This window comes from Dendropsophus ebraccatus, chromosome 2 (assembly GCF_027789765.1).
Source record: "Dendropsophus ebraccatus isolate aDenEbr1 chromosome 2, aDenEbr1.pat, whole genome shotgun sequence".
Classification (NCBI taxonomy): domain Eukaryota; kingdom Metazoa; phylum Chordata; class Amphibia; order Anura; family Hylidae; genus Dendropsophus; species Dendropsophus ebraccatus.
The window spans coordinates 157,642,492-157,668,888 of record NC_091455.1 but is presented as its reverse complement, the minus strand read 5'-3'; the positions used below and the strand labels follow the sequence as shown (position 1 = coordinate 157,668,888).

Sequence of the window (26,397 nt, the reverse complement as noted above, 5' to 3'; positions counted from 1 at the left end):
CGGACCTCCGTGGGTGACTGTACCTCAAATTCTTTACTCAGCCGGGCCAGGATCTGTTGTACATTAGCTTTCTCCGTAGCTGGCCACGACCGCACCTCCTCTGCAGCGGGACCCTCAAGTTGTCCTAGCAGCAACTGCACCTGATGAGTGGGAGAGAGTGAGACAAGTTCAAGGGTGCAAGAATTTTTTTCTTTGAAAGCAGCCAACGTGTGGGGTTCCCCTTTATAACTGGGGAGATTGTTGGGCCCAATGAAGAACGGAACCGCTGCGGTAGCCATAGCAACGGGAGCCGCGGGTGACGCCCGGGCCATGGGCGGACTGCCGGACCCGTCAGAGTCACTGTGATGGCCGCTGGACATGATGAGGGGTTCCGGTGTAAGGCGCCTGGAAGGGAGCAGAGGTGAGGAGAGCTTGCGGGAACAGCAGGCTACCGATAGGCAGGGTGTCCGGGACCGGAGAGTTAGTGCAGGAGTGATGCTGCATGGGCTGCGGAGATACGTGCCGGATGTTGGGAGTAGTAGTATGAGAAGAAACTAGCGTTACTGGGTGGACGAACTTGGGAGTAATACTTGCTGTGGGTACTTGTAGAGATGAGAGAGATATCCGCACGACACCCAGATGAGAGAGAAGATGACTCCGAACACTTATATAGGCAGGCAGCCGTTTACTGGAACGCAGCAGCAGAATCAGTCACTCTTCTTATGGTGAAAAGGCTGCAGAGACGCTTCTCTCCCCTTCTGAGGGAGAGGACAGAGCAACACAACCTCCTTGCTTGAAAGCAGGGGCTCAACTCTCTTGTCAGCAGGAAGTGGGAAGTCACATGGTTGCTCCTGGCCAGAGCTAGTCGGCCATTGGAGGAACCGTGGTTACAGGGCACTGGCACGTGATCCACAGCCTTGCATACCACTGTACAAGGTAATAATAATACACAGGAGTATATATATATACCAAGATATACATGAGAATACACATAACCAGGGAATATCAGGGGGAAAACTAGCAGCAGTTGCAGTGTGCACAGTTACCAGAACCAGCATGGACTAAATGATAGAAATGAGCACGATAGGAGTAGTAGTCCTTGCGTTCTGGGACACTGTACCTGAACCACAAACAACAATATAACAAAACACATGCCCGATTATTCTGTGATGTTCCTTACAATGTGGCCTATGACAGACAATATCCCTGGACCCAGGCCTGTATTTAGAGGTCAAGCTGCCCTAGGCACTTTGCATGCTGAGGCGCCCCCCACCCCTGGCACTTGGTTGCCACTCTTCTTCATGCCCACTGTTATCATCAAACAGACGTGAGGCCGGGGGCGTCTTAGTTTGGGGACTGCTTCTGTCCAGTGTGGGACTGGGGCACCTGGGGCCCACCAATATAGAACCAGTGAGACACGACATGCTGACCCGCTCCTTTCCTGGATTCATCTGTATCTGTGACAAATCCCTACATTTATAAAGCTCTCAGGGTATGCTGGGAGTTGTAGTTTCGTAGAGGACAACCCTGTAATAAATCACTGTGTGCAGAGGCCCCTGTGGCTGCAATCTGTGGGTGACAACCATCAGCCCTGAAGGTCCAGCAATACATCTGTCTACAGCAGCAGTTATCAGAGGATTGTACTACTGTACTACAACTCCCAGCATATCATGAGGGCTGCAGACTGTCAGTACATGCTGGGAGTTGTAGTGCCTGCAGCTGTTGTAGTTTGGTCCTATGCATTGGATGCTTTGTGGCATATAAGAATACAGAGATCTGTGGGGGCTCAGTGTACGGAAGTGACCCCAGAACATCACTCTATCCCCTATTAGTGCTGTTCTGGGGTCACTTCCCTACACTGAGCCCCCACAGATCTCTGTATTCTTATATTCCACAAAGCATGCAGTGTATAATGCACCAAGGACCCAACTACAAGAGCTACAGGCACTACAACTCCCAGCATATCCTGAGGGCTGCAGACTGTTCTGGGAGTTGTAGTGCCTGCAGCTCTTGTAGTTGGGTCTCATACACTGGATGCTTTGTGGGAGATCAGAATACATAGATCTGTGGGGGCTCAGTGCAGGTAAGTGACCCCAGAACATCACTAATGGGGATAGGGGTAGATGTTTTTGTTCTATCCCCTATTAGTGATGTTCTGGGGTCACTTCCCTGCACTGAGCCCCCGCAGATCTATGTATTCTTATGCCACAAAGCATCCAGTGTAGAATGCACCTAGGACCCAACTTCAACAGCTACAGGCACTACAACTCCCAGTATTTACTGACAGTCTGCAGCCCTCAGGATATGCTGGGAGTTGTAGTGCCTGCAGCTCTTGTAGTTGGGTCCTAGTTTAAAAGTTTGCACTAGTGTACGGTAGTGACTGCGGGGTCGTGTCAGTACACTACCACATACAATACACTGACCCATTTAGACCCCAATGGTACACAGGCTCTGAACACTATAAAAGTGATTACAGTGCAGTTACTAATGACTCACAGGTGACGTCTTCTCCGATTGCCGTTGCTCACTTTTCGATTTCTTCTCCATCTGGCGCAGCCATCATGAAGACTTCTCTGATCACAACTTGTTTGCAGGCGGGCAGCTGGGGGTGACTGGGGCAAAAGGGCAGCTGGGGGTGGCAGTGGGAGAAGCTGGGGTGACGGGGGGAACAGCTAGGGGTGGCAGGGGAGCAGCTGGGGTGACGGGGAGGGGGAGCAGCTGGGGGTGGCAGGGGAAGGGGGAGCAGCTGTTGGGGAGGGGTAACAGCTGGGGGGCAGGGGGAGCAGCTGGGGTGGCAGGGGGAGTAGATGGGGGCAGGAGGAGCAGCTAGGGTGAAAGGGGCAGGGGGAGCAGCTGGGGGCAGGGGGAGCAGCTGGGGGCAGGAGGAGCAGCTGGGGTGAAAGGGGCAGGGGGAATAGTTGGGGGGCAGCTAGGGTGGCAGGGAGAAGATGGGGGCAGCTGGAGGGTAGGGGAGAAGCTGGGAGGATAGGGGAGAAGCTGGGGGGCAGGGGGAGCAGCTGGGGGGCAGGTGAGCAGCTGGGGGGCAGGAAAGCAGCTGGAGGGCAGGGGAGCAGCTGGGGGCAGGGAGAAGCTTGGGGGAAGGGGAGAAGTTTTGTGGAAAGGGAAGAAGCTTGGGGGCAGGGGAGCAGCTGGGGGGAGGGGGAGAAGCTTGGAGGGAAGGGGAAAAGCTTGGGGGAAAGGGGAGCAGGGGGGTGCAGGGGAGCAGCTGGGGGGGCAGGGGGAGCAGGGGAACAGCTGAGGGGACAGGCAGGGGAAGTAGATGGGGGCAAGGGGTGAAGCTGGGGGACAGGGAGAGAGGCTGGGGGGGTGAAGAGGGAGCAGCTGGGGGGCAGAGGCAGGCTGGGCAGGTCCCCCCCATGCAGCTTTGGGTCCGGGGGGGAGCTTCTTCCGGCACAGACAGCCTCTATCACAGGCCGGAAGCTCACCCTTGCAGCCCCGCGGTCCTGAACTCTCCTGCTGCAGCGCACGTGACGTCATCGTGCCGAGCAATAAAGAAGTTCGGGCACCGCGGGGCTGCAGGGGTCCCGAAGCCGAAGGCCCCGGACCCGAAGCTGAACCCCGGCGCCCCAAACACTAAAATATTTTGTTCCCTGCGCCGCCCTAGGCACCGAACCACGGGTGCCTAGTGGCAAATACGGCCCTGCCCAGACCCCAACTACACTATCTACAGGCCCAATATCTGTCCCAAAATGTTAGGCATGCACGCTTACTGACCCAGGTCTCCTTTAAATGGCTGGCTGATAGCAGTTACTGAACGAGGGGGTCCCTCTTGCCAAAGTCCTGTAACAAAGATGGCAGTTGTTTCTCTCCATAACTGGATTTGACACAGCTCCTATGCTGTCTCAGTGAATCTCTCAATGTCAATCTGATGGCTGAATTAGTGGTGCAGGTGGATTCACACACCCAGCCTTTTTTAGACACAACCGGGTGGCTTCTCTGACTGTGAGTAGCAGGAAGAAATGGAGAAAGAGGTGGTTTGATAAGTAGGACCCCAGCTCACCCTGGCAGTATACCAAGGACAGTGGGGAGGAGAGGCACTCACTGACCCTGGTGCACGTTATAACGTGCCTGCACACCGAAAGTTGAATTTCAGCCATTCTCAGGAAACATAGAAGACTGTCTGCAGAAAAAAAACACTTTGTCCATCTAGTCTGCCCTTTTAGTATTTACTTTCTAATTATCTTATGATATTTATATAAATAAATATATATATATTATTTCAAGCATGTTTATATTCTGTTGTAGATTTATCAACCATATCTGCTGGAATTTTGTTACGAGCATCTACTACTCTTTCAGTAAAGTAATATTTTCTCATGTTGCTTCTGATCTTTTCCCCAACTAATCTTTGACTGTGTCCCCACTTCCCTCTTGAACCTTATTTAACTCTTTAACATATTTAAAAGGTTTGTCTCCCCTTTCCCTTTTTTCCTCCACACTATACAGCTTCAAATCCTTCAGTCTTTCCTGTTATGTTTTATGTCTGATACGCTCTGCCATTTTTGTAGCCTGTCTTTGGACCCATTCTATTTAATCACTATTTTTTTTTTTTTTGGTTGAGGTCTCCAGAACTAGACACAGTATTTCACATGTGGTCTTACTAGAGTTCTATACAGCGGGATCACAATCTCCCTCTTCCTACTGGTTATACCTCTAGCTATACAGCCCAGCATACAATTTTTTTTAATTATAATTATTTTAACAATAACAAAAACAAAAACATCAATACAAAATCCTTTCCCCATTACATCATCCAATTCCAATACCCAACAAATTACATTTCCCTCCACCCCCCCCCCCCCCCCTCCCACCTTCCTGCCAAGGGAGTGATTCACACCCAAACTATCTCCTATAATATTTCTCGTATTTTTCCACACATCTTTCCCATTCTCTAATATTTGGAACACCAGGAGCCATCCATCCTCTTACAATAAGTAATCTAGCATAAAACAGCATCCTAATTATTTTTTGTCGTGTTATTCTATTTGCTTTAACTTCCGAGGTATCTCCCATTATACTTATCTTTGGCTCCAGTTCCACTACCACTCTTGTTTTTCATAAAATATTATCATGGACCTGGAGCCAAAGTTTTCTTAACTCTGCACATCCCCCACAACATATGCATAAATCCAGCTCCCTTTTGACCACATTTGGGACACTCATCAGTGTCCCTTTTCTTTATCCTATACAGGAAACTTGGAGTATAGTATAGACGATGAAGGATTTGGAATTGTATTATTTGAAAGTCCATTGACACTGATACCATCTTCATATTCTTCAGTATATTATCCCATTGATTTTCCTCAATCCATCCTATATCTTCCTCCCATTTTCTTTTACTTTTCTTACCATATTCCTGATCTTGCCTTAAATTATAATACATTATTGTTAACCCTTTTTTATCAATAGTCTGTGTTCTGATTCTTTCAATAAATTTATTTGGAGCTGAGAAAATTCCTTCATTTTTTTTATTGTCATACCAAGTGCACTTTTCAATCTAATATAGTCAAACCAATCTCCCTTATGTAAATGAAAGTCTCCTCTTAGTTCTTCCCAACTTCTAATTTTTCCTCCACTAATTCTCCGCTCCGGGCCGTTTAACCCGTTAAATGCCGCTGTCAAAGCATGACAGCGCCATCTAACGGGTTCCGGTGGGTCCCGGTCGGCGTCGCGGTCATACTCACGTGATCGCGACGTCCCGCGGTGCCGTCCGGTCCCCTAATGTCTCCATGGTAACTCCGGGGGCCTAATGAAGGCCCCCGGGCTTACCATTGATATGCTATCCTGCTGACAGGGGTGGCTGTGGCTATTGCCTGTCAGCAGGATGGTCACATGATACAATACACTGTACTGCAGAAGCAGTACAGTGTATTGTATAAGTGATTCAAGTGTTACACTAGTGTATAGTAATGTACATTAGTGTAAAAGTAAAAAAAAGTGCACCAATCACAATCCCCCCCAGCCCCCCTCCCCATAATAAAAAAGCAATACATTCCCCATACACTATAAAACATTACATAAAACTGATCAAAAACACAAATCCTATACATATTTGGTATCGTTACGTCCGTAACGACCCAATCTATAAAACAATATCAATAATTATAGCGCATGACACATGCTGTTAACATTTTTTTTTTAAAAAGTACCAGAATAGCTGTATTTTATGAATCCACTTTAGAAAATACGTCATAAAAGAGATCAAAAGTCATATACATATAAAACTTGGTATCAATAGAAACAACAGATCTTCCCGCAAAAAAATAAGCCCAAAACCAGCTCTGTCGCACAAAAGATAAGAACTCTATGGATCTTGCAATGTGGCGACAGTTTTTGTGGGTTTTTGCTAGGAAAATAGTTTCTATTGCGCCAAAGTGGTAATAGTTAAAAAAACCTATACAAACGTGGTATCGCCGTAACTGTAGTGACCCAGAGAATACATGAATTATGCTATTAGTGACTGCCGATACGGATTTTTACGGCGATTGCTAATGGGCTCTATTCTGCTGCCATCAGCTCTTTATGGCAATGGTGCAGAATAGTGCAGCGGCGCCGGTAATGCCCGCAGCCCCCTCCTCTCAGCTATCGGAGGTCGCTAAGGGGTTGGGGCAGAGTGTGGGGTCAGTCCCGGCCAGTCCCCGCACCGATGATCGCCGTTATTACCAGTATAATGGCGGGCACTGGTAACGGGCACTGCATGCTTTCATCTCCTCTCAGTGAGAGAAGATGAATACATGTGCCCCCCCCCCCCGGAATAACCTTAGTGTTCACAGTGATTAATTTGTTAGGGTACAAACACACTTGCCGTATCCGCAGCGAGCATATCCGCAGCCCGCCCCGTTAACCCCCGGCCGCCGGAGACTATACGTCACCTGATCCCGACTTGGACTTCCTTCGCTGATTCCCGTCCCGCTCGGCCAATCAGTGTGCTGCCCCGCCGCAGCGCACTGATTGGTTGAGCGGGCCGTGATGACGTCGGGAGCCCCGAAGCAAGCTGAAGGAAGCCAGGATCAGGTGACGTACAGTCTCCGGTGGCCAGGGGGTTAACGGGGCGGGCAGCAGACAAACTCGCAGCAGAGATGTACATCCGTGCTGCGAGTTTGTCTGCCATTGAGTACACAAGGCACGAGTCTCGCTGTGGATACAGCAAGTGTGTTTGTAGCCTTAAAAAAAGATCAAACTCTCATTCTCTCCACCACCAGAGGTGGCGGAGAGCATGGGGCAATGATCGGGGACTAGCTGATGTGTTCCTGGTACAAGTGATCAGCGGTATATACTATATACCACTGATCCCTTGTTCCAAATGCTGCCGGCAATTTTTATCCCCTGTCCCCGTAAATCATTGGTGATGGGATAAAAAGTCAAGTGCCCCGGATTACCTGTAACCACCCCGCATTACCTGTAACCACCCCAGATTACCTGTAACCACCCCAGATTACCTGTAACCACCCCGGATTACCTGTAACCACCTCGGACTACCTTTAACCACCCCAGATTACCTGTAACCACCCCAAATTATTCATAACCACTCCAGTTTACCTTTAACCGCTCAGATTACCCGTAACCACCCCAGATTGCCACAGGCTGCCCATAACCACTACAGATTGCCCCAGGTTGCCCGTAAGCACCCCAGATTGCCCGTAACCACCCCAGATTGCTCATAACCACCCCAGATTGCCTGTCATTTCTCCCCAAGATTGCCCATCACCACCCCAGTTTGCCTGTGACCCTCCCCAGATAGCCAGTAAACACCCCCAGATTGTCCGTTACCACCCCAGACAGCCAGTAAACACCCCTAGATAGCCAGTAAACACCCCCAGATCGTCCATTACCCCCCCAGATAGCCAGTAAACACCCCTAGATAGCCAGTAAACACTCCTAGATAGCCCATAAACCCCCCCAGATTGCCCATAAACACCCCCAGATTGCCCGTCACCACCCCAGATAGCAAGTAAACACTCCTAAATTGCCCGTCACTACCCCAGATTACCTGTAATCTCATTTAAAATAAAAAAAATTTAGCAACTGCGCTATTCTAATAACCGATACTAGCTGCGGTTTTGCTCCAGCAAAATGACGCTCCTTTCCTTCTGAGCCCTGCTGTGTGCCCATACAGTGGTTTATGCCCACATATGGGGTACCATTGTACTCGGGAGAACCTGCGTCACAGATTTTGCGGTGCCTTTTCTCTCCTGTTCCTTGTGAAATTGAGAAGTTTCAAACTAAACAAACATATTATTGGAAAAATTAAAGTTTTTCATTTTTACTGTCTAATTTTGAATACTTTCCTCTAATACCTGTGGGGTCAAAATGCTCACCGCTCACCAAGATGTATTCTTTGAGGGGTGTACTTTCCAAAATGGGGTGAATTTTGGGGGGTTTCACTTCACTGGCACTACAGGGACACTGCAAACGCACCTGGCGCCTGAAAACTTGTACAGCAAAATCTGCACTGAAAATGCTAATTGGCGCTCCTTCCCTTCTGAGCCCCGCTGTGTGCCCATACAGTAATTTACGCCCACATATGGGTACCATTGTACTCAGGAGAACCTGCGTTACAAATTTTGGGGTGCTTTTTCTCACCTGTTGCTTGTGAAAATGAGATACTTTAATCTGAACAAACATATTATTTGAAAATTTCTATTTTCCATTTTTTTCCGGCCTAATTGTGAATACTTTCCTCCATCCCCTGTAGGGTTAAAATGTTCATTATACCCCTAGATTAATTCTTTAAGGTGTCTAGTTTCCAAAATGGGGTCACTCCTAAATCATCTTAAAATCTTGGAAATTTCATAAAAACTTGATAATTTGCTGATACATTTCTAAGCCCCGTAACACCCAAGAAAAGTAAAATATGTTTACAAAAAGAAGCCAGAATAAAGAGGACATATTGGTTATGTGACCTAGTAACTTTTTTATGTCATACGACTTTCTTTTTTTACAAGCAGAGAATTTCAAAGTTTGTAAAGTGCAAATTTTTCATGATATTTTTATGTTTTTCACAAAAACACAAGATAGTGACCAAATTTTGCCACTAACATAAAGTGCCATATGTGACAAAAAAAACATTCTCAGAATCGCTAGCATACGTTAATGCATCACTGAGCTAAAAGCGCATAAAGTGAGACAGGTCACATTTTGAAAAATGAGTCTGGTCATTAAGGCCCAAATAGGCTTGGTCCCTAAGGGGTTAAAAAACAAATACCTTGTGCAGCTACAAAATATTTATACAGATAAGGTACTCCTTTAATTCACATAACCCTTCCAGTTTCATTCTCACATGTTTCCTACCCCAAATTATCGCATTCAATGCCCCCCTTAATCTTTTAAAATAGTTATTTTCAATCCAGATTGGGGCAGCACTGAATAAATATAGCAACTTGGGGAGAATAATGCTTTTTATTAGAACGATCCCTAGCACTTCCCCCTAAAAAAGGGAAAAGGCACAACAGGAGAAAGCACAAGGTCACAGTAATGCTTTTCACATACAGTTGTTAAATGTCTATGTAAGTGTGAACTAGAGCTTCCCCCGCAGTGTTGTTAGTAGTTAGTAACAAAATTCCCACTTCCTACAAGATTTTAAATCTCTATATTATTTAGGAGAGAAGCGTCACCAACAGTACTATCATTTCTGTTGAAGTCCCGGAGTTACCATCAAAATTACACTTCCTGCGACGCTTAATGTCTCATTAATATCTCCCAGTCAGGGCCGCCATCAGGAATTCCAGGGCCCCATACTGCCAACTTGTCTGGGCCCCCACATTACCAAATGCAATAATCCAAAAAAACGTAAACTCAGGACATACGTTTGGCTATTTAAAGACCATAATATGTGCTAAATTACAAGTCAGTTAGGCCATGTTTTCAGCCTTAAAAATAACTATTGGTTTATGCAAGAATGGCTGAAAATGTCATTTTTCCACAAATAATACTGACACATCATATATTCATATACGATCACCCCAATTGACTGAATAATGCTGCCATATATCAATACTGAATAAAATGACCAGAAAATCCTACAGCAACACCATGACCACAAATTCCCACACCCAAATGACTGGATAGCACTATCATACTGCTTATTATACAAAACACAATATAAAGACCAACATTATTCCCATATAGTCACTACAGTGTAGCTACATCCAGTGACTCACAGGTGACGTCTTCTTCGTTTGGAGTCGTTCACTTTCCTTCTCTCTTTTTATCGGCCTCGTCTCCGCAGAATCTGCCAGACAAAAATCTTGGGCTTTGCACTTTTCCAGCATTATACACTTATACAAACTTCATATATACAGTATCACAGGGGATTTCACACTGTGAGTTCCACAGCTGTGATGCTCTGTAGTGTTATTCCTATGGCTTTAGATAATTCGCTGCGGAAATGTAGCCCCTGCTCACTTAACCCACCACTGCCGCACTCCTGCCTGCTTCTCTGGCTCCTGGCTCCCTGACGTCCAATCAGTGGCTGCGGCGGGACATCGCACAGTGGCTGAGCAGGATGCCAAGGACCCAGAGAAGCAGATGGGAGCGCAGCCAGGTGACATATTAGCCCGGCAGCTGGTGGATTAAGTGGCAGGGGCTACATTGTCACAGGGAATGAAAAATCTGCTGCAAGAATGTAGATTCATAGGAAATGACAGTATTGCAGCGGATTTTGCTGCGGAAGTTGCAGCATGAAATCTGCTGAAATACTGTACGTGTGAAGTCACCTGCCACTGGAACACAGCGACTGTCTGGGAATCTGGGGCATGCAGAGTGGGGGCTGCAACACAATATGGAGAGTGTGAGCAGTGGCGGTCTTTGGCACCAAGCACACCAAGCGATCGCTTGGGGCCCCCAACATCCAGGGGGGCCCCCACGCCCCGCTCTTGTGCTCAAGACCGCTGGACAGGGCCGCTGCCCCGCTCGCTGCTGCCATCTGAACTGTAACTATGAGCACTCGTAATGAGCGCTCATAGTTACATGCAGCAGCACTGACAGGGCGGAGACATTGGCTCCCTTCCTGTCAGTCACTCTTGTGCGCTTCCCCAGTTCAACAGACCCCTGTGTGCTCCCCCTCCCATATAGTATATAACACAATAAAACAAACACTTATACTCACCTGGGTCCGGGCGTCTCCTCTTCTCTTCACTCTTGTGGCTGCAGGAAGTGGCAGCTTTGTCCTTGTGGTGCCGGCGCTCCAGTGACATCACTGGAGCATCGGCGCCAGGACAAGGGGAGTGCGGCCTTTTGTGACCGCAGGGAAAACCCTTCCTGCGGCCACAAGAGTGAAGAGAAGAGGAGACGCCCGGACCCAGGTGAGTATAAGTGTTTGTTTTATTGTGTTATATACTATATGGGAGGGGGAGCATACAGGGGTCTGTTTAACTGGGGGAGCGCACATCGGGGGTCTATATAAATGGGGGGAGCACACAGGGGGGCTATATAACAGGGGGAACACACAAGGTTATAGACTACAGGGGCTTCACAGAGAGGTCTATATACTACTGGGGGCAACACACAGCGGTCTATTGTTTTGGAATGCGTGTCAAGGGGGGGGGGCCCCAGACATAACTTCGCTTGGGGCCCCAGAAATGCCAAGACCGCCCCTGAGTGTGAGCAGCTATGGGCCCCCTGAGAGTCCTGGATTGCCGCCTATACCACCCATATTACAGTATAATCCATCAATGTATATACATGTGCTACATATCCACACACTACACACAGGACATATATTGTACTACCACACAGAAATACACACGACATAAATATATAATAGATGTGCAAACCCATACTGTACAAATAGGCAGATATACACAAGAAGGGCGGGGCGATATGGCCAAAAAATAAAATCTCAAAATAAATTCTCGATCCCCCTGTGACTGGGGAAGACTGGGGGTGACCTAGGGGAACTGGGGGTGACTGACAGGCTGTCAGGGCATGCTGGGGGTAGTATACACAGGCTGTCAGGGCATGCTGGGGGTAGTATACACAGGCTGTCAGGGCATGCTGGGGGTATTATACACAGGCTGTCAGGGCATGCTGGGGGTAGTATACACAGGCTGTCAGGGCATGCTGGGGGTAGTATACACAGGCTGTCAGGGCATGCTGGGGGTAGTATACACAGGCTGTCAGGGCATGCTGGGGGTAGTATACACAGGCTGTCAGGGCATGCTGGGGGTATTATACACAGGCTGTCAGGGCATGCTGGGGGCAGGGGTGATTCTAGCCTCTCTGCTGCCCAAGGCGAACTATAGAATGACGCCCCCCCCCCCCCCCCGTCAATCCGCCCACATTATAATCCACTACTGCCCCCCCCCCCACTGCTGTCCCCAATAAACATAATGTTTGGTCCCTTTCTGCACAGAGGATGTCAGGAGAGGAGGGGGCTAATCCTATAGGAGAGGTCCCAGCAGCACAGAGGATGTCAGGAGAGGAGGGGGCTAATCCTATAGGAGAGGTCCCAGCAGCACAGAGGATGTCAGGAGATGAGGGTGCTAATCCTATAGGAGAGGTCCCAGCAGCACAGAGGATGTCAGGAGAGGAGGGTGCTAATCCTATAGGAGAAGTCCCAGCAGCACAGAGGATGTCAGGAGAGGAGGGTGCTGATCTTTTAGGAGAGGTCACAGCAGCACAGAGGATGTCAGGAGAGGAGGGTGCTGATCTTTTAGGAGATGGTCCCCCTCTTCCCCCCTTATAGATGGTCCCCCTCTTCCCCCCCTTATAGATGGTCCCCCTCTCCCCCCTCCCTTATAGATGGTCCCCCTCTTTCCCCTCCCTTATAGATGGTCCCCCTCTTCCCCCCCCCCCTTATAGATGGTCCCCCTCTTCCCTCTCTCCCCCCCCTTATAGATGGTCCCCCTCTTCCCTCTCTCCCCCCCCCCTTATAGATGGTCCCCCTCTCCCCCCCCTTATAGATGGTCCCCCTCTTCCCTCTCTCCCCCCCTTATAGATGGTCCCCCCTCTCCCCCCCCCTTATAGATGGTCCCCCTCTTCCCCCCCCCTTATAGATGGTCCCCTCTCCCTTATAGATGGTCCCCCTCTCCCCCCTCCCTTATAGATGCCCCCTTATAGATGGTCCCCCTCTTTCCCCCTCCCTTATAGATGCCCCCTTATAGATGGTCCCCCTCTTTCCCCCTCCCTTATAGATGGTCCCCCTCTTCCCCCCCCTTATAGATGGTCCCCCTCTTCCCCCCCCCTTATAGACAGTCCCCCTCCCGCCCCTCCCTTATAGTTGGTCCCCCCCTTATAGATGGTCGCCCTCTTTCCCCCCTCCCTTATAGATGGCCCCCCCTTATAGATGGTCCCCCTCTTTCCCCCCTCCCTTATAGATGGTCCCCTTCCCCCCCCTATAGATGGTCCCCCTCTTCCCTCTCCCCCTCCCTTATAGATGGTCCCCCCTTATAGATGGTCCCCCTCTTCCCCCCCTACCTTATAGATGGTCCCCCTCTCCCCCCTCCCTTATAGATGGTCCCCCTCTTTCCCCTCCCTTATAGATGGTCCCCCTCTTCCCCCCCTACCTTATAGATGGTCCCCCTCTCCCCCCTCCCTTATAGATGGTCCCCCTCTTTCCCCTCCCTTATAGATGGTCCCCCTCTTCCCCCCCCCTTATAGATGGTCCCCCTCTTCCCTCTCTCCCCCCCTTATAGATGGTCCCCCTCTCCCCCCCCTTATAGATGGTCCTCCTCTTCCCTCTCTCCCCCCCTTATAGATGGTCCCCCTCTCCCCCCCCCTTATAGATGGTCCCCCTCTCCCCCCCCCTTATAGATGGTCCCCCTCTTCCCCCCCCCCTTATAGATGGTCCCCCTCTCCCCCCCCCTTATAGATGGTCCCCCTCTTCCCCCCCCCTTATAGATGGTCCCCCTCTCCCCCCCTTATAGATGGTCCCCCTCTTCCCTCTCTCCCCCCCCTTATAGATGGTCCCCCTCTCCCCCCCCTTATAGATGGTCCCCCTCTCCCCCCCCCCCTTATAGATGGTCCCCCTCTTCCCCCCCCCTTATAGATGCCCCCTTATAGATGGTCCCCCTCTTTCCCCCTCCCTTATAGATGGTCCCCCTCTTCCCCCCCCTTATAGATGGTCCCCCTCTCCCCCCCCCTTATAGACAGTCCCCCTCCCGCCCCTCCCTTATAGATGGTCCCCCTCTTTCCCCCCTCCCTTATAGATGGTCCCCCCCTTATAGATGGTCCCCCTCTTTCCCCCCCCTATAGATGGTCCCCCTCTTCCCTCTCCCCCTACCTTATAGATGGTCCTCCCCCCCTACCTTATAGAACGTCCCCCTCTTTCCCCCCTCCCTTATAGATGGTCCCCCTCTCCCCCCCCCTGCACAGCAGATAAAACAAAAACAAAAAACAGCACACAACTCACCTGCCCTCCGTTCCCCCGTCGAGCCTCTCTGGTCTGGTCCCGGCTGATGTGCGGCTGCCCGGGGTGTCCCGTCCCCGGCAGCGCGCGCATCAGAGAGCTCCCCGTGTGCCTGTGGCTGTGACTTCCGGCGCACGGGGATCTCTCTGATGCGCGCGCTGCCGGAGACAGGATGGGACACCTCCGGCAGCCGCACATCAGCCGGGGGACTAAGGCTGCATTCCCACGTTCTGTGATCCTGACGGATCACGGACGTGGAATGCATTTACCGGAGTCCCCCCGCGCCCGGACAGCATCTGTAATGAGATGCTGGGAGCGGGGGAGACTGTATTCATAAGCCCCGCGCTGTAGTAACAGCACCGCGCGGCTGATTCATTACAGCGCGGCGCTTATGAATAAAGTCTCCCCTGCTCACAGCATCTCATTACAGATGCTGTCCGGGCGCGGGGGGACTCCGGTACATGGTACGATCAGTGGCGGATTATAATGTGGGCGGCCGCCCGAACCGCTCATATTATAATCTGCCACTGAATGCCGCCCCCATGAAGACAGCTGGTGGCGCCGCCTGAGGCAGACGACTCAGGTCGCCTCATGATTGCGGCGCCCCTGGCTGGGGGTAGTATACACAGGCTGTCAGGGCATGCTGGGAGTAATAGTTACACAGGCTGTCAGGGCATGCTGGGGGTATTATACACAGGCTGTCAGGGCATGCCTGGGGTAGTATACACAGGCTGTCAGGGCATGCTGGGGGTAGTATACACAGGCTGTCAGGGCATGCTGGGGGTAGTAGTTATACACAGGCTGTCAGGGCATGCTGGGGGTAGTATACACAGGCTGTCAGGGCATGCTGGGGGTATTATACACAGGCTGTCAGGGCATGCTGGGGGTAGTATACACAGGCTGTCAGGGCATGCTGGGGGTAGTATACACAGGCTGTCAGGGCATGCTGGGGGTAGTAGTTATACACAGGCTGTCAGGGCATGCTGGGGGTGGTATACACAGGCTGTCAGGGCATGCTGGGGGTATTATACACAGGCTGTCAGGGCATGCAGGGGGTATTATACACAGGCTGTCAGGGCATGCTGGCGGTAGTATACACAGGCTGTCAGGGCATGCTGGGGGTAGTATACACAGGCTGTCAGGGCATGCTGGGGGTAGTAGTTATACACAGGCTGTCAGGGCATGTTGGGAGTAGTTATGCACAGGCTGTCAGGGCATGCTGGGGGTAGTAGTTATACACAGGCTGTCAGGGCATGTTGGGAGTAGTTATGCACAGGCTGTCAGGGCATGTTGGGGGTAGTAGTTATACACAGGCTGTCAAGGCATGTTGGGAGTAGTTATACACAGGCTTTCAGGGCATGCTGGCAGTAATAGTTCTACCCCCAGCATGCCCTGACAGCCTATGTATAACTACTACCCCCAGCATGCCCTGACAGCCTGTGTATTAGTTATACATAGGCTGTCAGGGCATGTTGGGAGTAGTTATACACAGGCTGTCAGGGCATGCTGGGAGCTGTAGTTTGGCAGTAGCTGGCCAGTCATGTGTGAGCTGGTGTGGTGACACTTCCCCAGCACTTCTGGCGGCCATTCTCCTCTATCATAGCAGGAAGAGATGAGTAATCCTGTCCCCGCTATAATAAAAGCGCGGGAAGTCAGTCAGTGTGCGGGGACAGCGGGGTGTCAGGCGGCAGAGGGCGCCCTGCTCTCAGTCTCTCTCCTCTTTGGATCTCCTGACCTTATCCACCTGCCATGGCCTCCACCCCATTCACGGCAGCGCCCGCCAGCCCCACACTGCCCATCTCTGGACTGCTCGGCCACCCGCCCCTCTTCTCTCGCTGCTCGGCCGCTCGCTGTCCCGCCCTCAATGATTTTTTGTGAAAATCGAATTTATGATTTTCACAAAAAATCAAAACGATTCTAACATTCTGAGCGAATTAATCGCCCAGCCCTATACACAAGTATGCACAAACACATCACATAGATACAAACCCAGGAAGATTACATATATAGATCCCCAATACATGTATACACACACAGATAGGCAGATTACAGGATACACAAATATGCCAACATAGAGAAACTACACGGACACAAACACACACAGACACACACATGCAGATCCCATATATACCTCTACACAGACACATATAGATGCATATACACAGACATGCAGATTCCATATATACCTCTACACAGACACATAGCATAGATGCAGATACACACATGCAGATTGCATATATATATATATATATATATATATATATATATATACACCTCTACACAGACACATATAGATGCAGACACACACACATGCAGATCCCATATATACCTCTACACAGACACACAGCATAGATACAGACACACACATGCAGATTCCATATATACCTCTACACAGACACATATAGATGCATATACACAGACAGCACACATAGTGGCAGATGCACACATGCAGATTACATATATACCTCTACTAGCACACAGACACACATGGATACAGAAGCACACACATGCAGATTACACAGATATATGGTCACACACACACACACACACACACACACACTTACTATGCAAGACGCTCCAGGGGGGTCACTAGTGAAGTCTCTGCTCCCAGCCCAGTCTGCAGCCCCTCCCCCTCTGCACCCGACTGCAGAGCTGTATACACCAGGGAAAAGACGTCACAGCTGAGAGGGAGAGGGAGGCAGGAGAGAGGAGAGGGGCCCCCCTGAATCTTCCTGTCTCCTGGGAGAGCACACAGGCCGGAAGTCACTGTGTCAGAGCCAGGGAGCTGCTGAGGACGGAGCCCGGTCCGTGGGGGAGTTCTGCAGCCCGGTCCACAGAGTGCAGGGAGGAGGGGGGCCCCATGGTTTGAGTTAAGTAGAGGGGGCCCCTTGCATCAGCGGGAGCTGTCCCCTCCCCCTGAACTCTGTGTAAACCAGGCTTTTCACAAACTTAAGTGTGTGGGAGGCAGCACGGGCCCCTCCATAGGCCGGGCCCCATACACCAGTACTGCCAGTACTGCCCTAATGGCGGCCCTGCTCCCAGTCATCCACATTCGATGTTAGTATAGTCAAATGATTATAAATAAGCGCAGTTAGTGTTAATCTTGCACAAAGTCTGTTGCTGGTAATTACTCAGTGTGTTTCTCGTAGCAAATGCCTGGAGGATCAGGAGTGCCAGTACAAAGAAAACCACAAAGTTCAACTTAACGCAGTGAAAGACCTAGCATGGGAGCCAGCACCATATTAATAGCCACCTGGCAGTAATGCTTCACGTCTCTGCCGAGCCCAATGCCCCTCTCACCAGCAACTGGGCTCTTTCACTTCAAAATCTGCCTGCCGTTTACCAATAGCTATTGCGTCCTCAGGTGCCCCTCTCACTGGTCACACTGAGTCGCTTTACCTGCTCTCCCAGGTCGTGTCACTCTATTGTCCGTATCCTCACTCCGACCTGGCACTGTTCCTCAGAAGTCGCCTTACTGTTCTACACACCACTCCGGCTTCCTTTCGCCTCCACAGCTTCTCCTCGCCGGTTCCCTTGCATGGGATTCCGCAACAGCCAGCAGCAGGATCTCTACCAGGTCAGGTCATGCTCCGAGGTCAGCGGATGGTGCGAGCCTTAGCTCTGCCCCATGCTCCTGCCCACAGACATTTTCCCAGCCCAGCATACAATTTGCTTTCCCCACTGCCTGGTTGCACCGGTGACTCATTTTAAGGCTGTCAGAAATCATTACCCCTAAATCCTTCTCTTTTGAAGTCTTTGCCAACACAGAACCAATATGATAGAGGATTCCTCTTCCCCAAGTGCATTATTTTACATTTGGACACATTGAACTGCAGTTTCCATTCTTGTACCACATATCTAGTAAAGCTAAATCATTTTCCATACTACTGACACCTACAGGAATATTGACCCTATTGCACACTTTTGTGTAATCAGCAAACAGACAAACCTTACCATCAAACCTTTTCCTATGTCTCTTACAAATATATTGAATAGAATAGGACCCAGAACAGACCTTGGTGGCACACCACTTGTAACCAGTTTCTGCTCAGAATATACTCCATTAACAACAACCCTCTATCTATAGGTGAAGTGAGATAGAGCTGGTTAGCACTCTCCTGCAAAAGGTGTGATGGTAATGGTGTCAGACAGTCATTGAGACTACAGCATGGCAATGTGAGGAGTTAGGAATACAGAAAATCCAGGAATATACATGTACAACAAAGAAACAAGTTCCGGCACCCACAAATTCTATAGAAGCTCATTGCTTTTATTCCGAGTCATAAAAAATAGCAGGGAGAGGAGTACAGGTTGAGGGATTGTCTCCAAAAGCGACAGACTGTTTCAGGCTTCATAGCTCATTCTCAAGCTAGGAGCGTCCTATCATATCTATATCCACTGAACTATCAATTTTTTTTCTAACTTCTTCATCAGCTCTTTATAGGGAACTGTATTAAAGGCTTTGTTAAAGTCCAGTATTGTTCCTATTACTTGTTTATGTAATGCTGCATTTCTTCTTCTTCTTCCTGTCATTTATATATCTGAAGAAGGTTTTATTCAGACAGGAAGAAAAAGAAGAATAACTGCAGCTGTCAGGACTGTGCACTGGCGCTCCCCGGTTCGGGCTGTGCACCCGAGAAGACGCTGAGTTGGTGTTTTTGTGCAGTTCCAGAACCCTGTCTGAACACAGGTCTTTTTTTGGTTTGTTCAGCCCCAGACATCTTTCCTATTATGCCTCGGAAGCTTTAGGGTTAACCTGCTGCTGTGCATGTGCTGTGTGGAGGATCAGGAGCTGTTCCAATCAGCTGCTCGACTGAGTTCCTTATCCTCCATAAATAGTGTGTAAGCCCAGCAGACAGTGCTGGCTATTAGTGTTCCTGCTAGGCTAAAGCGTATTCTTGCTGTGACTTCTAGTTCTCTTCACCCTTTTGCACGTTCTTTGACTTCCCTATCTGCTGTCTGCCTTGATTTTTTTTACCCTTCCTTTGCTTGACGATTTTGTACCTTTGCTGCCCGCCATTGCTGACCTCGACTGTTGACCTCGAATTATTGTTTGTTTGTCTGTCCTTGTTTTGTGTTTTTACTTGTTACAGAACAGGGACCGCCTATGTGGATTTCCACAGCCACCTAGGGCTGTCCGTGGCAAGTAGGCAGGGACAGTTGCCAGGAACAGCCAGGGCTCACTGTCTGTGTGTATTTGTCTTACTGCCCTTTCCATCATCCAGTGCTAACAGCAGCAGTGCTAAAATGAGTAATAGGGACAATACATTTATTGACAGAGATAAGGTGGTCGCTGACCATTTTAAGGCCCTCATGCCTGATGTTAACAAGTAAATCACAAGTCACCAATCACGCATGTGAAACTGTCTAAGTAAAATTTCCAAGGAAAAATATGCGTCCAGTCTTATTTTAGTTATGGGCAATTCCTTTGCTATGTCAATTAAGCAGATAAAAGGCAGGGAGTTGATTTGAGGTGTGGTGCTGCATTTGGAAGATTTTGCTGTGAAGAAAACGTGGTCAAATGAGCTGTCCATGCAGGTGAAATAAGCCATCCTTAAGCTGTGAAAACAGAAAAAACCCATCCAAGGAATTACTACAAAATTAGGAGTGGCAAAATCTACAGTTTGGTACATCCTGAGAAAGAAAGAAAGAAAGCACTGGTGAACTCATCAATCCATAAAGACCAGGACGCCCACGAAAAACAACAGTTCTGAGTATAGGCGTATCAATATCCAAATCTACCATAAATAGAAGACTGCATGAAAGTAAATACAGAGGGTTCACAGCATGCCACTCATAAGCCTCATAAATAAAAAAGAAAATTGGACAAATTGGACTTTGCAAAAAAAAAAAATCTAAAAAGCCAGCACGGTTCTGGAAGAACTTTCCTTAAAGAAATGAAATCAAAATCAACCTCTACCAGAATGATGGAATGAAAATAGTATGGTGAAGGTGTGGTACAGCTCATTATCCACAGCATACCACATTATCTGTAAAACATGGAAGAGGTAGTGTGATGGCTTGGGCACTGGGTCACCAGTGTTTACTGATGATATGGACAGAAGAAGCCGGATGAATTCTGAGCTATTCAGAGAAATACTGTGTGTGCACAAATCTAGTCAAACTGATTGATTGGTTGGTGTTTCATAATACAGATGGACAAAGACCCAAAACATAAATGGACTTTGTTTTGGGTCTTTGTCCATCTGTATTATGAAATGCTGACCAATCAGTTTGACTGGATTTGAGCACACAGGAATTGATTAACGTAAAGAAGTGGAATATTCTTGAAAGGCCAAGTCAGTCACCTGATGTCAGGGACCAGTCGTTCAGCACACACAGATAGGACACAGACAGTAATCACAACAGCCGGGCAACAAAGGTACAAAATCAGTGGGCAAAAGAGTAGTCAGAAGTCAGGCAGCTAGGTCAGTGCAGGCAGATAAAAAGTATGGTCAAAATACAAAGCAGAGGGTCAGAAATACAAGGCAAAGAAAGAGATAAGGAACACTTAGCACGGATCAGAGAAATGAAATTACCCAGCATCAAGTGCAGACACTGAAGATGCTTTATGGGAGACCAAGGGTCTGGATCAGAACTGTATTGGCCCAGACCCCTAATCTCCAGTCACAGTAACGTAAAAACCATTTAAGATGACTGGTAGGAGACCTATCTGTCATCTCATGACCAAGGCAAAGACAAAGTTAACTCTGCCAGAGAACTAAACAGGTGGATGGGTGGGTTTACCTGTCTATTTAACCATACCCTACTTGACTAGCTGTTATTTGGGAGTTTAATGTCCTGTTCAGCTGAAACACTGCCATTACTTCATATTTAAAACCAGGTTTTTATGTGTGTGCATATTTTTCTTTATAGCTTTCTTTCTTTGTTTGGATGGTGCAGAGGTTTGAATTAAGTGCTTCTACTGTTTCCACTGTCAGCAGCATGTTTTAGACCCTACTGGATCAAAGAGAGTGCTGCTGCTTCTACCATCTAATGGATATTCTAGGCCCTACTGGTTCCAGTTAAGTGCTACTGGTGCTACTGCTTCAACCACTGTTCTCGGTAGAGATGAGCAAATCGCTTATTTAAACGAAGCTAATCGCTTCGCTTTTTCAGCGCTCCGCTCATAAAGACAACTTCCTTTCAGCGCCGCTCCACCCCAGGTGCTGGGAAAAAGCTGGATCCAATCCTGGGAAACTGGGTGAAGTTTTCCAGAATTGGATCCAGCTTTTCCTGGGATCCTGGGAGAAGTGGAAGGGATCGGAGCAGCGCTGAAAAGCAGTTGGCTTGATGAGCGGAGCGCTAATCAAACAAAGCCCTTTGCTTTGTTTAGATGAGTGATTCACTCATCTCTAGTTCTAGGCACTACTGGGTCGAAGAGAGTGCTGCTTCTGCTAATTCTTCCACCATCGACTGACTGTTCAAAGTCCTACTGGGCCACCACCTTCGACTTTCTGCCCTTGACCCTGTGGGGTGAAACCTGTTACAAGTAGGGTCTACACCTTACGCCTGTCTGTCTTTGGCCCTTTGAGGTCACTAAACGACTGTTACCACTACTTACTGCTTCCTGCAGGGTTTGTTCACATGGGTATTAAAAACCACACTTTTTGGTGTGTTTTTGCTGCAAAAGCATTTTTTCATGTCTGGAACAAGCAGAAACATGCATGTCACTTCATTTTAAGTGCGGTTTTAAAAGTTATATTTTGCTGCTTCTCCCATTGAAATAAATGGGACATTAAAACTGTGTGGTTGGTTGATGCATTTACCGTTTGGCAACCTCTGCTACGATCTCCACCATACCTTCCCCCCATTTTCATTGTTAACGAGACCCTATGTCCCACCATTGTAGCTGCAATTGTTTGGCTATATTAGTGCAGTTTGTTTCGATTACGTGAACCTGCCAAACTTTTGTATACTATATACTGCCATAAAATCTTCGGCCGTATGTCTGGTACACTGTATACTGCCATAATATTACCTGCTGTGTGCCTGGTATACTGCCATATCACATGCTGTGTGCCCGGTACACTGTCATCATATCACGCACTGGTTGCCCTGTATACCCTCAGGGTTGTATACCACCATAAAGTACAAATGAATGCTGCTGCAGGGGACACAGTATATTTACCTGTCCTGATCTGCTGCAGCTGGAAGGCTGTTCCAGAACTGAGCAGTTCGAGAACCAAGCTGTATGAAAATAGTGAACAATGTCAATTTCTTTCATTGGTATTTACAGATGCAGGTCAGATGCAGAGCACACGCCACACAGAGTGTAAAGACTATCAGTATGTAGAGATGTATCTTGCACCAGTATTTACCGTAAAAGAGCAGGGTTTGCTCTAAACGTGTGTAAGGAACATCCGTGGGGAATTTTCGCATCTTAATTGGGTGTTCCCCACATCTGAGAGAAGCAGGAGCCCACGGCTGCCGGGAACACAGAGCGGGGATTCCCATCATAATGACGAGAATGTCCTGCACCGCCGCCCCCGCACCACTCACCTTGCAGTCGCTGGCTCCCTCTTCCCCCAGTGGATCCAACTCCTCCACCCGTCCTGGAACTGCTCCCAGCACCCTTCTCCAGGCCGGCGGCGGCCCTCTACACCACAGCTTCTTTCCGCCATCTCTGCCGACACCCCAAGCTCACAAATGACACAGTGCGCCACCCACAATCATGGACCGTATATTAATAAAGGGCTTAAAAGTCATGTTCTCTAGACTTGTGGCATGTCCTCTAGATGCTCAGGACCCAGCTGTTTATCCAGTTCTGAGTTTGGGGCTGCTATCTCTTGATTGGGATTTATTGCATTTAACTGACTGTATTAATTGTATTGACTGATTATCATCATAGCGGTAATGGTAGTGGTTAATGTGTGGCAGTATTATTATCTTGTACAGTGATAGCAATGGTAATATGTGTTTTTCTATAGCACATTTAAAAAATAATGGGGAGCTTATATCTAGTTTTGCATAGTGGCCTTATTCTATAGTAATATATGTGTATACATCTTTTAAGAGTGAGGTTAGGGCTTTATACTTGTGCCTTTGATCTTTTAAGAACCTTATAATGCCCCTGGAAAAGCTAGAGGTCGGCTCAGGGCCACACTGGCCTACATTTATCAATCTGTCTAAGACAGACATGCGTCTGATTTTTGTCTGAAATACCGACAAATCCCAGTTCATTTTCTCTCCCAGACATAATTCTGATTTTCAAGTTAATAAAAAATTATCTTGTAGATTTGCTATTGTCTTAAATGAAAAAAAAACAAAAAAAACACCAGTAACTACCTTTAACTCTTAGGCTATGTTGACACTATGTAAAAACAACTGCCATATTTCATAACAATGGCCGTTGTTTAAAAAATAATGGCCGTTGTTTGCTGTTATGAAATATGGCCGCTGTTTGTACATAGTGTGAACATAGCCTTAATGTCGATTCTGCAGAATCCAGTTTGTAGTTGCTCAACAATTTCCTTTTTTTCTCTCAATAAAAGAAAGCTATGATATAGACAGTATAAGATGGGGAGAGTAAGAGCAATGGCAGATAAAAAATATATAAGATATATAAAAGATATATTTTAACCACAGGTTTCACCTCTTCTCTTTATACAGATGAAATCCACAGTAAATACATAGCAAAATCTAAAGAAAAAAAAAATCACATATAACAAGTGTCGATTTTGCCGTGGTGAATTACCATGAATTTTCCCTGGCTGAACAGGCATTGCAACTTGTCACCAGGCACTGCATCTAGTAAGGACCCAGACGCCATTAGAACAACAGCTGCGCAGGATCTTTTTACCTTTTAAAATATGTGCCCAATATGGTATAAGCTTAACAATCATCCTGTGTGTCATCTGTGTTTCACATCAAAAATAGAGTACATATTCATATAGAAATATATGGGATTGGACTCACCCTGTTGTTTCTGTCTGTCTCCCCAACTTCTTCCTTTGTCAAGCCTTGGCGCATAAGAGCTTTTAAAATAATAACATTATTGCTACTGCATGCTTTAAATAGAGTAAGTGGTTCAGGGCTTGCCAGGCTTTCCAAACTATTATAACTATCGCTATCACTATCTTCATGTTCAAACAGATCTCCATCTTCATCTACTTCACCGCGTTGCCAATAGCCATGAGTCTCAATATCTGGTGGATAGAAGGAGTCATCTGAAGCAATACTGCGAACATCAGCAAATTCATCATATTCTTCATATTCTTCATCTGCATTTGATTTAGAATAGAATGAGGAACCACTATGATCCAACGTGGGAACAACTGCAAGAAGTTGTGGTAAGGGGTAACCTTTACCCTGCCATGTAAGAGCATCTTGTTCTTCATTACCATTTTCGTTCTCCAGGTCACTCTTTTCCTTTACTAGGTCAATGGAATTATTCTCTTCTTCAATTGTAGGCACTTCGGACTTTCGTTTTCCTGTCTTTGCTTCCCCCTCTATATTCTGTGTCCCAGATATAAGAACCATTTATCTTAATAAGATAAAAAATCACTATCAGTTAATCAAAAATATTTTAATCCTTTTTAACATTAAATAGTTATGTTCTGAGCCATTTTATGCACATCATGTTTTTGCAACTTGTGGAAATGTCCAGTAAAAAAAAAAAAAGTACCTATCCTATTCAATTGCTTCCTGTTGCCATTGACTTATATTATACAAAAATCCATCTAGCTCCTGTTCTCAAACAGGACAGAAATAAAGAACCCACATGATTTATTTTTTTTTTGTGTCGTGATGTATGCTTATGCTTTTTTGTTGGTAAGTTTGTCCCCCCAACAAAAAAAGAACACTTCTAAAAGGATCTGAAAATGTGATGTGAACTGGTGCTCATTCATCTTTTATTACCTCAATAAGATCCATACAATAAAAATACTAGTGTCACAAACTCTAAGAAACATACAAAACATACAGAAGTTCAAAGTACGTCACAAAGGCATTTGCAAACTTTGTAAAACGGCGTTAGAAATAACAGACAAATTAGATAAAAAAAAATATATATATATCTTACTTGCCATGAAAAAAGCCTGTTGGACATACAGTGATTATTAAAAGAAAATGACAAATTAAAGCAAACTAAAAATTAAAAGTCAAGGACAAAATAATCATACTCACATTCAGGAAGGAACTATGATGCAAAATATGGCAGCGTTGTATTAAAGTATGTAAGTTTCCAAAAAATAACTTCAGTTAGGTCCACATTTCTTTTAGGTAAAAATTTTAATGTAAATACTTTTTATAGGGTAAATGTAAAAATAACATGTAACAGGTCCTTAGCATCTGCCTTGAATGGAGAAAAAGACATTTGGAGACATCCAGCTCCTTAATCCGATCATCATTTCTGAGAAGATTCTGAATCCAGCTTAGCGTGTTGACATCAGAGCACATTTTAAAAGAGATTTAAATGGGAGATGTGCATCTGTTGATGTTAGGTCCTGCAAAGCAGAAACATAATCATTCTAAACTAGCAGGTGAGAAATTTTATTGTTTCACATTATGATAATTCTTTTTTCTGCTGATATATAACTGTTTTTTTAGCCATATAATTAGCAATGCTCTCATTTGTATACATGTATTGTAATGTAAATTTAATATTGCGTAATATGTTTTGTATAGATTGCTATTATATGATTTTGCATGGTCATTCTTTAAATTATACATAACAATTTTTTTTATATATTATAATATAATAATATTGAGAACAGTGACCCCAATCTCCCATTAATATAGAGCAGCAAGATCTCCAGAAGGTTCCAAAAGTCAAACCGCTGTGATCAGCTAGTTATTTCCTATCCTTCTCAAGATGGGACCACCCCTTTAAAAGTCAAGTCTGCAGCCACTCAAAGAAGTCTCCTGGAGATTCAAGACACTGCAATGGTTATGGGTTACACATGCATTGACATGCAAAAATAAATATTAAAGGGGTATTCCTATCTCAATTAATATACCAAAACTTGTAGGGCATGCCAAGTTAAACATTTTTGCAAATACATTCATTTAGAAAACTTGCCTCCTTATCCTGGTATGTTTTTCTTTTA

The 26,397-nt window shown here is 47.1% G+C and overlaps 1 protein-coding gene and 1 long non-coding RNA gene across 6 annotated transcripts in view; one reads left to right on the top strand and one right to left on the bottom strand.

Annotated features, from left to right (window-relative positions):
* ANKRD33B (ankyrin repeat domain 33B) overlaps nt 1–17,778 on the bottom strand; it is an 89,919-nt gene extending 72,141 nt beyond the window's left edge. Inside the window, exon 1 of the mRNA XM_069960379.1 lies at nt 17,747–17,778. The gene's annotated coding sequence lies outside the window, so the exon portion shown is untranslated. The remainder of the gene's footprint in view (nt 1–17,746) is intronic.
* On the top strand, nt 351–26,313 carry LOC138784718 (uncharacterized). 5 transcript variants are annotated; one of them, XR_011361918.1, is made up of 4 exons: nt 351–400; nt 23,960–24,100; nt 24,443–24,639; nt 26,090–26,313. It is a non-coding gene; the product is annotated as an uncharacterized lncRNA (long non-coding RNA). The 5 variants fall into 5 exon arrangements; XR_011361917.1 differs by lacking the exon at nt 351–400 and adding an exon at nt 864–915; XR_011361919.1 differs by lacking the exon at nt 351–400 and adding an exon at nt 20,560–20,646.
* The last annotated feature ends 84 nt before the right edge of the window (nt 26,314–26,397 follow it).